Here is a 17,794-nt window from a genome sequence, read left to right on the forward strand (position 1 = left end):
GGGGCGAAAGGGAGAGAATACAGGGGGCCAGGGGACTGAGTTGGATGATCAGCTAAGATCCTATGGAATGGGCACAGCAGGCTGGAAGGCTGACTGGCCGACTCCTGAAGCTATTTTTGATGTTTCTCTCTGAATGACCCAGTTGCCACCGAGAGCTTGATATATAGTGGTAGGAAATATGAGGGACAACAATGTCTAATCGACAATTTAGGGAGACTAGTGCAGAATGATCTTTTGAATTTTGCACCAAACAGTCTGAGTTGGATTGGAGGGATTTTGTGAATGAGACAGGATGCACAGAAACAATGATGTCACTGCGATGCTGAGGGTTTGGAGCGGAATTTTACAGACACGAGAGTTTCACTCCAAATGGATGTGTGCTGGGGAGGCGGGGGGGGGGGGGGGGGTTCAGGGCAACAGGGAACACTGGTGTTTGCATTTGTTGAATGAGTGATATTATTGACAGGAAATCCTTCTCTAAATCCAGCACAGGCACATGGCGCCGAGATGGCAACACTCATTGCCGCACTGTTTCTGATCCTTTCTCTCCTCGCATTGCTTCCCATCAAACTCCAGAACAGGAAACAAGATGGGTGAGACACTCCGGCAGATAATCGGTGATCGTTCTCCAGTCACAGCTCAATGTGGGTTTCAAAGTAACGTTGCTCATTTGTATTTGAGGGTGTGTGTGACAGTGAACGTGTGCAAGTGGGAGTATAATTGAAAGTCAGTGTGTATGTGTGTGAGAGAGGCACACTCTTATTGACACACACTTGCTCACAGACAAGATCTCTCTCTGTCTTACACTCACCCACACACTCACAGGCTCTACAGCCACTAGCATCCAATCCCACCATCACAGACATTCAGCAGCAGCAGTGTGTACCATCAGAAAAATGCACTGGAGAGCTTCACTGGAGAAAGCACCTTCCAAACTCATGGCCATTTTCATCTACACGGCCAAGTGCAGCCGATGCACAGGAACACTACCTGCTACAAATCCTGCTCTGAGCCACTCCCCATCCTGGCTTTAAAATATATCAGTCATTTCTTCAGTGTCTCTGGGTCAGTCAATCCTGGAATTCCCTCCCGAACGGCATTGTGCGTCTACACACAGCACACAGACTGCAGCGGTTCAAGAAGAAAGCTCCCTCGACCTTCTCAAGGGGTCAGGTAGGGACAAGGGAAATAAATGCTGGGCCCAGCCAATGATGTCCATGTGCCACAAGTGAATGTACTTTGTGAGGGTGTGAGCAAGCCGAATGAGCAGCACTTGGAATTACAAGGGAAGGCAGACAAAGTAACGTGTTGTGTTTGAAAGAATGGTCGGCACAGATGTAAACTAAATATTAAAATTGGAATTATTGTTACTTGCACATCAGTCGAGGAACCCAAATTTATTTGCAGACAGGTGAAGCCAAATATTTACAGTAAAACATTCCCATGTTTTCTCTCTCTCTCATTTTCTCCAGCTGATTCTTCGAGCAGATCCCGCCAGCAGAGGTAAGTTAGTGAGGTGTTTAGCGAATTGTAACAGCTTTCAAAAACAGTCCAAATGGGGTGAGAATTGCTGTGGGGTGCATACCCAACAATTTTACATGGTGGCAAATGTACTATTGTGTCCAACTCATTTACAAATTGCAAGCAAAACAGATCAAATTGAGGACACCCTCCATCTGACACTGAAATGTGTGTGGCTCATTCACATCAATGATAGGGTTATCCATTGTAGTTAGAAGAATTGAAAAAGGCAACTTACCATCCGAACGGGAGAGAAAATTAATAATTTATTAGTGCAGACGGATCTGAATGTCTTTGTGCATGATTCTCAGAAATCTAGCATGCTTCACCGGCAAGTAATAAGAAGATCATTTATTGCTAAAGGCATGGAGTCTCAACGTAGGGAAATGTTGCTTCAACCGCACAATGAAGTGGAGGTGCTGGTGTTCGACTGGAGTGGACAATGTCAAAGGTCACATGACACAGGGTTAGCGACCAACAGATTTATTTGGAAACACAAGCTTTAGGAAAAGCACACAAACACAGGATTTGGAGCAGAGAGATAAATGGCATAGAGATAAAAATATCATTTAAAGGTTTTGCGTGGAGTGTCAAATAATAAGTCTCTGCGGGTGATCAAAAGTGTTGACAGTATTACTTCTAATATTAATTCAGCAACACACATCCCCCCCCCGTTCCCCCACCCCTGATCTTCAGGTAAGCATCCTCCAAGGTGGCCTTCGAGATACACAACAATGCAGAATCGCCAAGCAGAAACTGCCAGCCAAGATCCGTACCCATGAAGATGGCCTCAACCGTGATCTTGGGCTCATGGCAGGCTACGTGTGACCCCACCCGCCGGTCTGTATTTGTAAAACATTGTTCGCTGTCCTGCTCTGACACCACCAGCTTGATAAATTAGTATGATCTCTCTACCTCCATTAGTTTATACAGTTTTAGTTTACTTATTACTTTGGTTAAACCCTTGGTATATGACTCTTGCACCTGTCATGTTATCCCATTCATTTGTTTGCAACACCATCATATTTTTAAGTTCTTGAAATTATCTCACTGCCTCATTTTATCGGATTTTAGCTCATCCCTTTGCTTGTTATTCAGCTGCTGACGTCCTATGAATACTCTGGAACTATTCATCACCTGAAGAGACTGATTATTTGAGACTCCTACAAATTCTGTGCCTGTCCCTCTCCATTGCTTCACCTGACAAAGGGACATTGTGGTAAAATCTTGTGATTTTAAATAAACTAATTCGACTCTAACCTGGTGTTGTGTGCCTTCTCAAATGTACAAGGCATTGGGATTTCTGCATCTGGAGTACTGTATAGTCCTTTGGTCCCCTGACATGAGGAGGAAAGCAGTTGCTTTGGAGAGAGTTCACAGCAGTTTCACAGGATTGATGACAAAATGAAATGTGAGCTTTGTGAGGAGAGACTGGTACAATTTTGGTCTCTTTACAAGAGGGTGGTTGTAGTTGTATTGGAGGCAGTTCAAAGGAGATTCACTCGATTATTTCCAAAAGTGACTGGTTTGCCTTAGAAGAGAGATTGAGCAGTTTCTCTGGAGTTTAGGAGAATGAGAAGGGATTAAATTGAGGGATAGAAGATGCTAAAGGGGAGAATTGACAAAATAGATGGAGAGAAGATGTCTCTTCATGTGGGGCAATCTAGAACAAGAGAGTCATTGCTTCTGGAGGAAGTGGTGGGGCAGATCAAATGCAGAAGTGACAACAAATGGCTTCTCTCAAAGGGGGAGAAGATTGTGAATCGTTGTTGCAAGGGGAATTGAAACTTGCTTGTGTAACAATCTGAAAATACTTCCTTCCAAGTGAGGTGATGGGAAATCGAACTGAGGATGTGAGTGAAGACAGACGCACAAGAAATTTGATTATGCAGAGCTTGGGCGAAGTCGACTAAATGGTGAGTGTGAATCTGTGAGCTACCAATTCTACAATATCATGTATTAGTCATTGTTCGAACTGGTATTTATCCAATTGGGAAGACTGACAGAAACAAATCTTTTTTATTTAAGTGATGGAGAGAGTTTGGGTTGTTTTCTTTACAGCAGAGAAGGTTGTTGAGGAAGGTGGAAATGATAGATATGTGTAAAATGGGTGGTTTTGTAGAACAGAGTCTGATGGGATCAGACACATAATTCATTGCAGACAGAGTCACAGGTCGACAGGGTGGTGAGGAATGCATTGAGCACGCTTGCCATCATTGCTCAGACATTGTGTACAGGAGTTCTGACATCATGTTGTTGTACACAATGTTGTTCAGGCCTCTTCTGGAGTACTGTGTCCAGTTCTGGTTGTCGTGTTCCACTGAGGATATTGCGAATCTGGAGAGGGTTCAGAAAAAGATGTATCAGGATGTTGGAAGAATGGAAAGGGTGAGTTAAAGAGAGAGGTGGGATAGCCTGGGGCTATTTTCACCGCAGCACAGGAGGTTGAAGGGTGACCTGATCCAGGTTCATAAAATAACAAGGGTTTGGAAAAGGAGAATGGCAGGTGCCTTTTCTCCAGGTTGGGGCAGTTTAAAACTTGGGTTCTTTTTGAAGTGAGAGGAAAAAGATGAAAAAAAACCATAAAGGACACTTTTTGTTTTACACAGACAGCAGTTCATGTCGGGAATGGACTTCCAGAGGAAGTGGTGGATATGGGTACAGGACAGCATTTAAAAGACATTTGGGAAAGTACATGAATTGGAAAGGTTTGGAGGGATACGGGCCAAACACAGGCAGGTGTGACTAGTTTAGTTTGGGAACATGGTCAGCATGGACAAGTTGGACTGAAGGTCGGTTTCAGTGGCTCTCTTACGAAGGACATGGGCAGGGGCGGGGAGGGGGGTGATAGGAAGCAGCTGTTCCCCTCAGATGAGAGGTCAATGACAAAGGAAGATGGGAAACATTTTAAGGTGAAAAGTAAGAGGCGCAGAAGGGGATTTGAGGACTGTTTGTCCCAGTGGGTGGTGAGGATCTGGAGAGGATGAAAATAAAACATCTGGAAGTATTTCAAATCTGTAGTTGCACCAGTGCATGAAAATGACACTTCGTAACTGCAGATTCTTCCTGATTTATGAATGTTGAATATTCGTACAAAAAATGTCAGGAGTAGGCCATTGATTTCCTTGAGGCTGGTCTGCCATATACCTGCCTTTAGCATTTATTCCCTAAATAGATTAGCTGAACAAAAGAATTCTCTCTCTCTCTCTCTCAGATTGAATATTACCAACCAATCCAGCATCTGCTGTTGTTTGTGGGAGCGAGTTCCAAACCTTTCCCACCCTTTGTGTGTGGAAGTGCTTCCTGACATCTTTCCTGAACAGTCTGGCCCTAATTCTCAGGCTACACCGTCCATAGGTCCAGAAGCCCCAGACAGTAGAAATAGTTTCTATTTCACCACACAGTCTTTTCTTGATAATATCTTTGATCAGGTCACCCCCTAACCTTCTAAATATCACATAAACCTTGAAGTCCAGTTATCATTCTTGTAAACCTACATTGTTCTCCCTCCAAGGCCAATCTATCCTTCCTGAAGTGTGGTGCCCAGACCTGCTTCAAGTGGGGTCTAACCAGGGTGTTGTACAAGTGCAGCATAACTCTGTGTCCTTGTACTCCAATCCTCTGGATAGAAAGGCCAGCATTCCATTAGCTTTCTTCAGTCAATGAATATCAGATTTAAAAAGAATCACAGAAATTTTTGGGGAAACTCATCAAGGACAGATATTATTTGCCACTTGGGGACTGACTGTTTGCTGTTGATGACAACTCTCTGTCTCTTCTTTTGACCCTTCAGTGATGAGCTGTGCTAGAGCAGTGTACTGTTCAGTAAAGAACACAGGGACACATGTTGGTAAACATTCATTTTGTTCACAAACAAAATGTTTTGGGCCTCAACTCTTCTTCAGAAACAAGGTTCTGAAGAGGTGTCTAGGCTTGAAATGTTAGCTTTCCTGCTCTTCTGATGCTGCTTGGCCTGCTGTGTTCATCCAGCTCGACACCTTGACATTTCATGATTTCATTCCTTTGGAGGTGATATGGTTAGAAGCTGCCCTGATTGAGCCATTCCAAGTATCTCAGTCACAAGTGTGGAGAGTGAAGGAATACTCCCCAATTGCCTGGATGGGTGCAGCTCCAACAATACTTGAGAAGCTTGACACCATCCAAGGACAAAGGAGCCAGCCCCTGCTTACTGGCACCACATCCTCAAGCTACCACTCCCTCCACCACTGACACTCAGTGCCAGCAGTGTGTACCTCCAACAAGATGCACTGCAGAAATTCACCAAAGACCCTGCAGACAGCACTTTCCAGATCCATAACCATATCCATCTAGAGGGGCAGCAGATATATGGGGACTATTAGCCCCTGCAAGTTCCCCTCTGAGCCACTCACCATCTTGATTTTGGAACAGATCAGCCACTGCTTCAGTGTTACTCGGTCAAAATTCTGGAATTCCCTCCTGAACGGCATTGAAAGTCTACCAACAGCAGGTGGGCTGCAGCGGTTCAATAAGGCAACTCACCACCACCTTCTCAAGGGGGCAATTGTGGACGGGCTGGGTGATAAATGCCGGAAATGCCCATGCCAGATGATTGAATAAAATACTTTAACTTCCCAGGCCTGTACCTTCCATTTCCCTATTGTTAGCTTGTTCTGGGATGGTAGGTGCACACGTTGCACCAAATGTTGATGCAAAATATCCTTAGAATTCATTGGACATCTCGTTATTTCCGTTGTCAATTTCCCAGACTCAGCGTTGTTGAGTCACCTGCTCTGATTGTTTGAACACTATTGATTCACAAGGTAGCACAAATGAAACAGAATATGGAACAATATGAAATCCAAGCTCACCATGAACACATGCCCCCTATTTTGCACATTATTCAACAAAGATTCTGACCATCAACCGTGTCTATGCATCTCACAATTTTATAGGCTCCTCCCATTTGCCTCCAGCACTCCAGAGAAAACAACAGAAGTTTTGCTCGCCCTCCCTGTATCTCATGCTCTCTAATCCAAGCAGCATCTTGATAAAACTCTTCTGCACCCTCTCAAAAACAACCAGATCCTTCTTACAATGTGACAGCCAGAACTGAATGCAATGCTTTCTGTGTGGCGTCTCCACAGTCTTATAAAAGCTGCAACATGACATCTTGACACTTGTCCTCAATTCACCGACCAATAAAAGTAAGCAATGCCATACACCCTTCCTAACCACTCCATGTACCAGTCTGACCACTTTCTGGGAGGTATGGCTTTGAAGCCCAAGATCTCACTGTATATAAAATGCTTGCAAGGATCCTGCTTTACTCTTCCATAGCCTTTGATTTCCTCAAGTGCAACACCTGACACTTACAGACATAGACTCATACAGTATGGAAGTTCTTTTAAGCGTAATTATATCTGCATTCACAAATTCCTCAGGAAGTATATTCCACATGGAAACCACCCTCCACGTAAAAAATAGCCTCTCATGCATTTTTTAAAAATCTTACTCCTTTCACCTTAAAAATGTGCACTCTATTCTTAAAATCCTCCACCCCAGGTAAAAGACAACTACCATTAAATCTATCTATACACCCCATTATTTTATCAATTTTTACCAGGTCGTCTCTCAACCTCCTAAGCTCCAGTGAAAAAAAGTCACAGATGTCCAGCCTTCCTTTATAAATCAACCTTCCATACTCAGAAACATCCTGGTAACTCTCTTCTGAACCTTTTCCAACTTCATAATGTCCTCCCTATAACTGCATGACCAGAACTCGGCACCGCATTCCAGAAGTGACCTCACCAATGTCCTGTACAACCTCAACATGACTCCCTGACTCCTCTACTCAAAGGACTGAATAATGAAGGCAAGCATACCAAATACAATTTCAACCAAGCTATCTCCACGTGATGCAAACTTCAAAGACTCATGTACCTGCACCACCAGGTCCCTCTCTTCTCCAACGCTACCCAAGGCCCTACCATGAGTGCAGAAGTCCTACCTTTTTTTTGTTGTACCACACCACAATACCTTACAGTTAAACAGATTAAACTCCATCTGCCATTTCTCTACCCATATCTGCAACTGATCTATATCCCGTTTCAACCTTTGATAACATTCTACGCTGTCCACAACTCCACCAATCTCTGTATTATCTGCAAACTTCTTAACCCACCAATCTACCATTACCTGGAGCAGTGGTGAGGCAATGCTTCACTGTCAGGTCATGCACATGCCAGATTTCAAATGGCTTGTGCCTTTAAGTAAATTGCATAGTATTACTGGTATTATGAGGGAAGGATGTGTTTCCAGTAGAGAACACAACATAAACATATTTTGTCAGTTGGCAGTAGCATTGCACGTGAAACTATTTCCCTCATTAGAAAAAAACAGGAGGGTTTATATAATTAAACACACATTTTGAAACCTTGGATACTGAATAAATGTCTCACCTTGAGGACAGTCTGGAATCAGCCACCAGAGTTCAGTCATCAAATGGGCTTGAAGCAAAGGAACATGCAAATGCAATTGAATTTTGTTTTACATTTTGCTTTCTATTCCTGTTGGCCTCAGAGACGGATGGACATGCTGCATTTCATGTGGCCAAGAAGATTGTTTCGCAAAGATGAATATATCTGGCCAAATCAAAAGTAGGAGTGGCCCAACATGGATAGTGACATAAACTGAGAACTCAAGGGCAGTGTTGTTAATTAGATCAGAGAAAAAGTGTTTCCAGTTAGTGAATCTTTTTAGAGCCTCTGTCTGGCTGTTTCTTTCAATTCAGTTCAATCTCTGCCTCTGTTGCGTCCTCTCTCTATCTCTCTCCCACTCTCCCTCCCTCTCTCTTTCACTCTGCCTCTCTTTCGTTCATTCTGTTTCTGTTTCAGTCCCTCCCTCTCTGTCTCTTTCTATTACTGACTCGCTCACTCACCTTTTCTATTTCTCTCTCTCTGTCTCTCTGACCTACTTCTCGCTCTTTCTCTCTCACTCATTGATATTCTCCCTCTTTCTGTGTCTCACTGTCTCTGTCTCACTGTTTTGCTTGCTCTTTACCTCTCTGTTATGCCTCTCTACCTATCTCTCTCCTTGTGTCTCTTTCCGCGTCCACAGTCTGACTTGCTGTCTCTCTTTCTATCTCTCACAATACCTCACTCTTCTTGCTTACCATCACTCACACTATCGATCTCTCGTTGTCTCTCTGTCCCTCTCTCTTGTTCTTTCCCTCTTGATGTCTGTCTCACTGTCTTTCTCACTCACGTCCTTTCTTTCTGTCTCAAACTCTCTCCTTCTCTGTCTTTCTTCCTCACAGTGTCAGTTTCTCACTCACTGACTCCCTCTCTCATACACATTCTTGATCTCTCTGTTACATACACATTGTTGTATCGCACTCACTCCTGTGTCCCTTTCTATTTCTCTCACTCTGTGAGTCTCTGTCTCACACACTGTTTCTTTCTCTCACTGTCTCTCTCTCACTGTCTCTCGCTGTGTCTTTCTTTCTGTGTCTGTCTCTCTGTTTATTTTTGCTCTTTCTCTCTGTCTATCTTTCTTACTCCATCTGTCTGTCAGCCTGTCTCTCTCTTACTGTCTCCCTCTGTTTCTGAAGCAGGTTGCTGAATTCATGACATTATATTTTTAACTACCTGGTTCGACAAGTTCATGTCAGTGAAAATGTGGAAAAGGCACAAATTGAATTCTAATTCTTAAATTGCAATATCATTTGGATGGATGGTAAATAATAGTTTCCATCTATACTGTGGGTATGTTGGTGCACGCTTGTGTGATCTGTACCAACCACAGACAGAGCAAATGCCTGTGGGTCATGAAACAAAGCTCAGTGGCACACTGGTGAGAATGTAATAAAGTCTGAACTTGTCTCATTCAGGAGGCGACTGTCTAGCAATTGTGTTCCAGGAGCCAGAAGGATAAGCATAAGATTGGTTTGCATTTTAGATTCTGGCTGCACTCAGAGATAGTATGGTGTCTAGACAGGAGTGAGACAGAACCCCCGAGGTAGCAGTGGAGAAAGCTCAGCTTTTGCACTTTGATGTATTTGCTGGCTCAAACAACCGTCATTATCTATCACTATGTTTGAAACTGAAACCTTGAAACTGATCAGGTCTGGCAGCATCTGTTGGGAGAAAACACAGTTACTGCTTCGAGTCTGGTGACACTTCAACAGAACTGATAGCAGCTGGGAATAAGCAGTATTAATCCTGAAGACTTCACGAGCGGGTTGTGAAGCAAGTGCTGAGGTGTCTGTTCCATGAAAAGCAGAGGAAGAAATTTTTGTTTAAAGGAAACGAAAGAAGCAGAAATGGGCAGAGTCAGGCTCACACAGACCCAAGTTTTGCTTTTAATTGTTGGCATTGGACTTTTAGAGTTGGAACTGCTGGATACATCACTCTTACTCTCACTCTCAGTCTCACTCTCAGTGCTGTTCGATTCATTCTGTTGGTGATCTGTCTCCTGGACTGGAATGTTGAATTGTTGGATTTACCTCTGCCAAGGCTGCATTTATGGAATGTTGCTACATTGGATCAGTTGATGTGCAGTCGTTAAACAATACGTTGTTTAAACATTTCAATAGAGTTAAAGTCATGTCAATTTTCTGTTTGCATTTTAATTATGGAGTAAGAATAAAGTGTGTTTTTCTTAAAGCTCAGTAGTTTGACCATTCAAATCAAATCTGGAATGCAGCACCATTTACTTGCCTGGAAATAAAAGTCAATGTCCAGAGTATCTCCTTGCTGTTTTTTAGGACGTTTGGTCTCTTCCATAACATATGAAAGGGGTGAGTAAATAATGAAATAATGGATAGCAGGCAAGAACTCAGGAGAAGCTGAGTATCTCATAATTAACGCGAAGGACGCGAAGGAAAAAGACTGTGCAATGGGAGAATTGGTGACCTTCTCATCAACCCTGTTCCACCTTCCATTATGACCCAGACTGATACCTTATTGTAAAGTCATACACCTGTTCTTTTCACATCCCCACTGACAATTTTAGCTGTAGGAAATCAATCTGTTTCTTTCTTTAAAAAAAAATTCAGTGCCTTCGCTTCCACAGCCTTTTGTAGTCGAGGTCTCCAGATGGTCTTCACTCTCTGAGTGAAGACATTTGTCATCATCTCAGTTGGAAATGGTGTTCCTTGTGTATCCTGAGACCGTGGCCCCTTTGTCTGGACTCTCAGACCAGGGGAAACATTAGCAATGCATCCTGAGCCCTGTCAGAATTCTATATGCATCAACGAGACACTTTTCATTCATATATCATCCAGTGAGTGCAGACCCACTCAAGCTCAACACCCCTCATAGGGCTAACCTGGCACAGCAGGGATTATTCTGGGAAAATCTTACTGCTGTCACTTCACAGCAGGTATGAGTTTCCATAGATACCTCAAACAAGAATGTACGTAATACACCAGCTGTGATCTCACTAAACTTTCAAGCTGTACTGAAATCCTCAGGTTATGAAGGCCCAAATGTCATTTTCCTTTTGAACACCTTGCAACCCTGCTACACCTTCATTTTTGATTTCAACGGCCACCAGACAAGGACATCCACATCGTCATAGATTCATACAGCATGGAAACAGATCCATTGGTCCAACTCGTCCATGCCCGAAATAAATTATTCCCATTTGAGATAGCAGAAACGGCAGATCCTGGAGTCAGAGAAAACAAGTGTGGAGCTCGAGGAATACAGCAGCCCAGGCAGCATCTGAGGAACACAAAAGCTGATGTTTCCAGTCGGGACCCATCTTCAGAAATGGGGAGGGGGAGGGGAGCTCAGAAATAAATCGAGGAGAGGTGTAACTGGGGAAGGTAGGTGAGATGGTGAATAGTGAGTGCATGTAGGCAGTGGTGGGGATTGGTCAGTGGGAAGGGAGTGGCGGATAGGTGGGAGAGCAGATGGGCAGGTTGTGTCAGGTCAAGGAGGCAGGGATGAGAGGGGGGGGGTTGCTCTGGGTGGAGGCCAGGCTTGGGGGAGGGTGGTGGAGATTTTGCCTATGTTTGGCTCATGAGCCTCTAATTCTTACAAATTCATGTGCCTGTCTAAAACGTGTTTTAAATTTTGTAACTCTTCCTGGATCTACCACTTCCTCTGGCAGTTTATTCCACATATGGCCACCCTCTGTGTAAAAAGGTTGTCACCCAGATCTGTTTTAAATCTCTTTTGTCTCACCTAAAAATTATGCTTTCTACTTTTGAACTCCCCTCCCCGAGGGGAAAGGCCTTTGCAAATCACTTCTTCTATGCCTCTCATGATTTTTCAACCTCTGTAATGTCACTCCTCAACCTCCTACACTGCAATGTGAAGTGTCCCATCCTATCCATCCGCTCATTATGGAGGCCAATATGGTCGCATTCTCTCATCGTTTGAATAATACTCTGCCACTCTCTTTCTTTTTGTTTTACTCCTGGAAGAAACCCCAACCTTCACCTGCAAATCGTACCCATGGGAGATAAACAGAACGTCTGTTTCATAAATTGGCAAAGTAGCACTTACAATAATAGAGAGAAATGTTCTGTTTGTCTTCATGTGGGTCCCCCATGTCTTTCACTCTCTGACCAATGAAGTTACCAATTGAACAAGAGATAACACAGTGTGGAGCTTGAGGAACACAGCAGTCGAGGCAGCATCAGAGGAGCAGGAAAGTTGACGTTTTAGGTTGGGACCCTTATTTAGAAATGGGGGAGGGAGAACGGAGCTCCAAAATAAATAGAGAGAGGAGAAGTGGAGACGGAGAAGGTAGGGGGATGGTGATAGGTGAGTGCAGGTAAGGCAGTGGTGGGGATTGGTCAGTGAGATGGGCGGACCGGACAGGCGGGAGAGAAGATGGACAGGCTGTGTCAGGTTATTGAGGCGGGGATGTGTGGGAGGGTTGGTCATGCAATGAGGCCAGTAGTGGGGAGATTTTGAAACTGGTAAAATTCACATTGAGGCTGCTGGGCTGTAGGTTCCCATGGCAGAATATGAGTTGCTGCTCCTCAGTTTTTGGGTGTTATCATTGTGACACTGGAGGAGGCTCAGGATGGACATGTCATGCGGGGCTGGGAGGGGGACTTGAAGTGGTTCACGACTGGAAGGTGTAGTTGTTTGTTGTGAACAGAGCACAGGTGCTCCACAAAGTGGACTCCAAGCCTCCACTTGGTCAAACCGATGTAGAGAACGCCACATTGGGAGCAGCAGGTGCAAAAGACTACATTGAAGGATGTGTGGGTGACCTTTCACATAATTTGCAAAGTAGCATCTGTAACAAGAGAGAGAAATGTTCTATTTGCCTGTATGTTTGCCCCCCAATGTCTTTCACTCGCCAAGGATGTCATGAATTGAACAAATCGTTTTATCATTCTTTTCAGCTTCTTCCGTGTTCTCCCTGTAGTGTGATCAAAGGGTGCTGACAAATTTCAAAATGCATACACTCTGTCTGTTCCTGTTGTTGCCACTCATACCCCCATGTCAGATGTGGCTAAAGTGCATATCAATGCCTTTGCTCACTTTGTTCACCGGTAAGTGTAACTGAAACAGATCTTACCTGACCAGCTCTATAAGCCGATGGCTGTACTCGATCTTAGGTAAGATCTGAGCCTCCTTGCATGTCGCAGACAATGGAGAGGACACAGCAGGTTTTGGGAGTGCTCTGTAGCTGTGGAAATAAAGCACAATCCACTACCCAGCATTTTTACTGCTCCCTCAGAAAAGGACTTCCAATGAATCTGTTGTCAGGTTTTCAACAGTCACAGTGGTAAGAGAAGCCGACACCATTCACTGACCCTAAAACAAAGGAAAGTGAGAAACATGTCAAAGTGTGGTTTGAAGAAAACGCCCAAATTACACTCTCAGGCAAGATTCTATTGTTCACTGTATCATCCAGCTTATCTCTCATGTTGCCTTTGTCTCCCTCTACCTTTTTCAATACTGTTCATGTTCCCTGTCTGTCTGCAAGGTTTCTTTTTGTTGTTGACTTCAGTTCTGCTTTTTACTTGCCCTACTTGTCTTTAACTCCCAAACTCTTTCTGTTCCACAATTATACATTCACTCCATCTGAAGGGGCAGTGCTGTGATGCTCGTGATTTCAAGTAAACCTGTTGGACTTTAACCTGGTGTTATGTGGATTGTGACCTTGTCCATCCCAGTCCATCCCGGCACCTCCATCATTCTCACAATTATAGAATCATAGAATCATACCGCACAGAATCAGACCCTTCAGTCCAACCAGTTCATTCCAACCAAAATCCCTTACTAAACCAGTCCCACCTGTCTGCAACTGGCCCATATCCCTCCAAAACCTTCCTATTCATGTACTTATCTAAATGTCTTTTAAACCTTAGAACTGTACTCGCATCCATCACTGCCTTTGGAAGTTCATTCTACATGTGAACTATTCTCTGTGTTAAAAGAAAACTTGCCGGTAATGTCCGTTTTAAATCTCTCTCTTCTCACCATAAAAAAGCCCCCTCACCTTGAAATGCCCTTCCTAGGGATAGGGCACCCACCATTAGCCTTATCTATACCCTTCATGATTTTGCAAACCTCGCTAAGGTCACCCTGCAACCTCCTGCACTGCAGCCAAAAATGACCCAATCTACCTCGTTTCTCTTTATCACTCAAACCTTCATAGTGCTCCTGTATCTGTCTGTCTGTCTATCTATCGATCTGTTCGCCTGTCATGATTGCGTATGACATTGGATTGTGAATCAGTCAAAATAACTTAAAGTGAAGCTGCAGCAAGATCACAAGAAGGCTAGTGGCATTCTGTGAATTATTGCCGGAGGATTTGCACGATGATGAGTAACAAAGGGAAGGGGGGAGAATAGGAGGCCAATTGTAGTGTTGGATTCAATGATAAGAGGCATTAATAGGCGGCTCTGTGGACACGAACAAGATGAATGGATAGTATGTTGCCTCCCGGGTGCCAGGGTCTGTGATCTCTTGGATAGTGTCTACAAGATTCTTAAGCAGGAAGCTGAGGAACCAGCAGTCATGGTGTACATCAGTGCAAATGACATAGGTAAATAAAGAGCTGAGAATGTGAAAAACGAGTACAGGGAAGCTGAAATCCAGGACAAACAGGGTAATTATCTCTGGATTGCTACCAGTGCCACGTGATAACAAGGTCAGAAATAAGGAGAGGGTACAGCTAAACACCTAGCTACAGGGCTGGTCTAGGAGAGAGGGTTTCCATTACATGAATAATTGGAGCACATTCTGGGGAAAGCAAGGCCTGTACAGGAAAGTTGGGTTGCATCTGAACCAGAAGGGCACAAATTTCCTGGGAAGGCTTGCTCGAGCTATACAGAATGGTTTAAACTAGATTGGCAGGGAGTGGGGAACCGGATTTAGAATTCAGAGAATGAGGTTTTCAGCCTTCCAACAGAAACAACAGAGATTGAGATTGTTAATAAAGAAATGTGGTCAATGAAGCATAATTGTGGACACAGAGATGGTTTGAGGTGTGTATACTTCAATGCTAGCAGTATCGGAAATAAGGCGGATGAACTTAGGGCATGGGTCACTACGTGGAACTGCGATGTTGTGTTCATTGCAGAAACTGGGGTACCTCAGGGACAGGAATGGTTGTTGGAAATTTGGCATTTAGATGCTTTAAAAAAATAGGGAAGGTGGTAAAAAGGTGAGGGAGAGGCATTGCTAGTCAGGTATAGTATAACAGCCACCGAAAGGCAGTTTGAGAATGATATGTCTACAGAGTCAGTTTGGGTTAAGGTCAGGAGCAAGAAAGGAGCAGTAACTTTGTTTTTTTTTTGTTTTACAGACCTCCTAATAGTTGCAGAGAAATGGAGGAGTGGATTGGGAGGCGGATACTGGAAAGGTTCAGAAGTCATGGGATTGCGGTCATGGGTGACTTCAACTTTCCAAATATTGATTGGAAACTTTTTAGCTGTAATAGTTTAGATGGAACAGATTTTGTCCAGTGTGTTCAGGAAGGATTCCTGTCACAGTACATCGATAGACCAACACAAGGAGATTAGCCGATTTGGATTTGGTGCTTGGAAATGAACCAGGCCGAGTGTCAGACCTGTTGGTAGGAGAGCATTTTGGCGGTAGTGATTATAACTGTTACTTTTACAATCGTCATGGAATAGGATAGGTGCATACAGCAGGGTAAGGTTTATAACTGGGGTAAGGGTAATGACAATTCTGCGAGGCAAGAACTGGGCAACATAAAATAGGAACAGATGTTATCAGGGAAGGCCAATATTGAAAAATGGAGATCGTTTAAGGAATGCATACTGCGTTTGCTCGATATGTTTGTCCGTCGCAGGCAGGGAAAAGGCAGTTGGGTGAAGGAGCCTTTGTTCTCAAGAGAGGTCGAATGACTGGTTAAGAGGAAGGAGGATGCCTATATAAGGTTTAGGAAACAAGGGACAGGAAAGGCCGTAGAGGGATACAAGTCATCCAGGAAGGAGCTGAAGAAAGGGCTGAGGAGAGCTCTAAGAGGGCATGAGAAAACCTTGGCAGATAGGATCAAGGAAAACTCCAAGGCTTCTTACATGCCCATGAGTAATAAGAGAACTACCAGAGAAAGGGTAGGGCCGAACAAGGATTGTAAAGGGTATTTGTGCACGGAGCCTAAGTAGATAGAAGAGGTCCTGAATGAATATTTTTCTTTGGTATTCACAACTGAGAGGGACCTAGTTGTAGAGGAGGAGAGTGTGAAACAGGCTGGAAGGTGAGAGGAGGTCGATGACAGTATGGAAAATGTACTAGGAACTTTAAGGGACTTGAAGATAGATAAGACCCCAGGCCTGATGGGATTTATCCAAGGATTCTATGGGAAGCGAGGGAAGAAATTGCAGGACCATTGGCGATGATCTTTGTCTTCACTACCCATGGGTATAGTGCTGGAAGATTGGAGAAAGGCAAACATCATTCCCTTGTTCAAAAAAGGGAATAGGGATAACCACAGAAATTACAGACCAGTTAGTCTTACTTCAGTGGTGGGCAAATTATTGGAAAGGGCTCTGATAGTATTTATGATCACTTGGAAAGGCACAGTTTGTTTCGTGATAGTCAGCATGGATTTGTGAAGGTTAGATCATGCCTCACAAAGCTTACTGAATTCTTTGAAAAGGCCAAACACATCGAAGAAGGTCTAGCAGTGGATGTGGTATACATGGATTTAAGAAAGGCGTTTGAAAAGGTTCCCTATGGTAGGCTCATGCAGAAGTTAATGAGGCAAGGGATAGGGGGAAATGTGGCAGATTGGATTCAAGGCTGACCCTTAGAAGAAAGAGGGTGGTAGTGGATGGAAAATATTCAACATGGTGCTCAGTTACGGGTGGTGTATCATAAGGATCTGTTCTGGGTCCTCTTCTATTTGTGATTTTTGTAAATGATTTGAAGGAGTGGAAGGATGGATTAGTAAGTTCACGGATGTTACAAAGGTGGTTTGAGTTGTGGATAGTGCAGAGGGCTGTTCTAGGTTACAAAGGGACATTGATAGGATGTAGAGCTGGGCTGAGAAGTGGCAGATGAAGTTTAACCCTGAAAAGTGTGAGGTGATTCATTTTGCAAGGACAAACTTGAAAGTAGAATACAGGATTAACGGAAAGATTCTTGGCAGTGTGGAGGAGCAGAGGGGCCTTGGGGTTCATGTCCACAGTTCCCTGAAAGCTGCAACCCAGGTGGACAGAGTTGTGAAGAAGGTGTAAGGTGGGTTAGCTTTCATTAATGGAGGGACTTGAGTTCAAGAGCTGTGAAGTTATGCTCCAGCTCTACAAAACCCTGGTTCAGCCACATCTGGAGTATAGTGTCCAGTTCTGGTCGCCTCATTACAGAAAAGATGTGGAAGTGTTGGAAAAGGTGCAGAGAAGATTTACCAGGATGTTGCCTGGAATGGAGAGAAGTTCTTACAAGGAAAAGTTAACGGAGCTAAGGCTTTTCTCTTTAGAATGATGGAGGATGAAGTGGCTTGATAGAGGCATACAAAATGATCAGAGGTATAGATACAGTGGACAGCTAGAAACATTTTCCTCGATGGAGGTATCTATTACATGGGGGGCATAATTTTAAAGTGAGTGGAGGTTGATATAGGGGAGACATCAGAGGCAGATTCTTTACTTAGAGAGTGGTCGGAGCATGGAATGCATTGCTGGAGAGGATCGTGCAGTTGGCCTCATTCGAGGCATTTAAGTGGCTGTTAGATAGGCATATAAATGGTAGTATAAGGTAGGGCTGGAGGTTCGACAGGTTTTGGGATTAGGGTAAAAGTTTGACACAACATCGTGGGCCAAACGGCTTGTACTGTGCTGTATTGCTAT

At 43.9% G+C, this 17,794-nt stretch overlaps 1 pseudogene; it reads left to right on the forward strand.

The window, feature by feature from the left end:
* LOC132206921 (uncharacterized) overlaps window positions 1-17,794 on the forward strand; it is a 1,098,881-nt pseudogene that overhangs the window by 145,983 nt on the left and 935,104 nt on the right.

The sequence above is a fragment of the Stegostoma tigrinum genome, chromosome 44 (genome assembly GCF_030684315.1).
Source record: "Stegostoma tigrinum isolate sSteTig4 chromosome 44, sSteTig4.hap1, whole genome shotgun sequence".
Taxonomy (NCBI): Eukaryota; Metazoa; Chordata; class Chondrichthyes; order Orectolobiformes; family Stegostomatidae; genus Stegostoma; species Stegostoma tigrinum.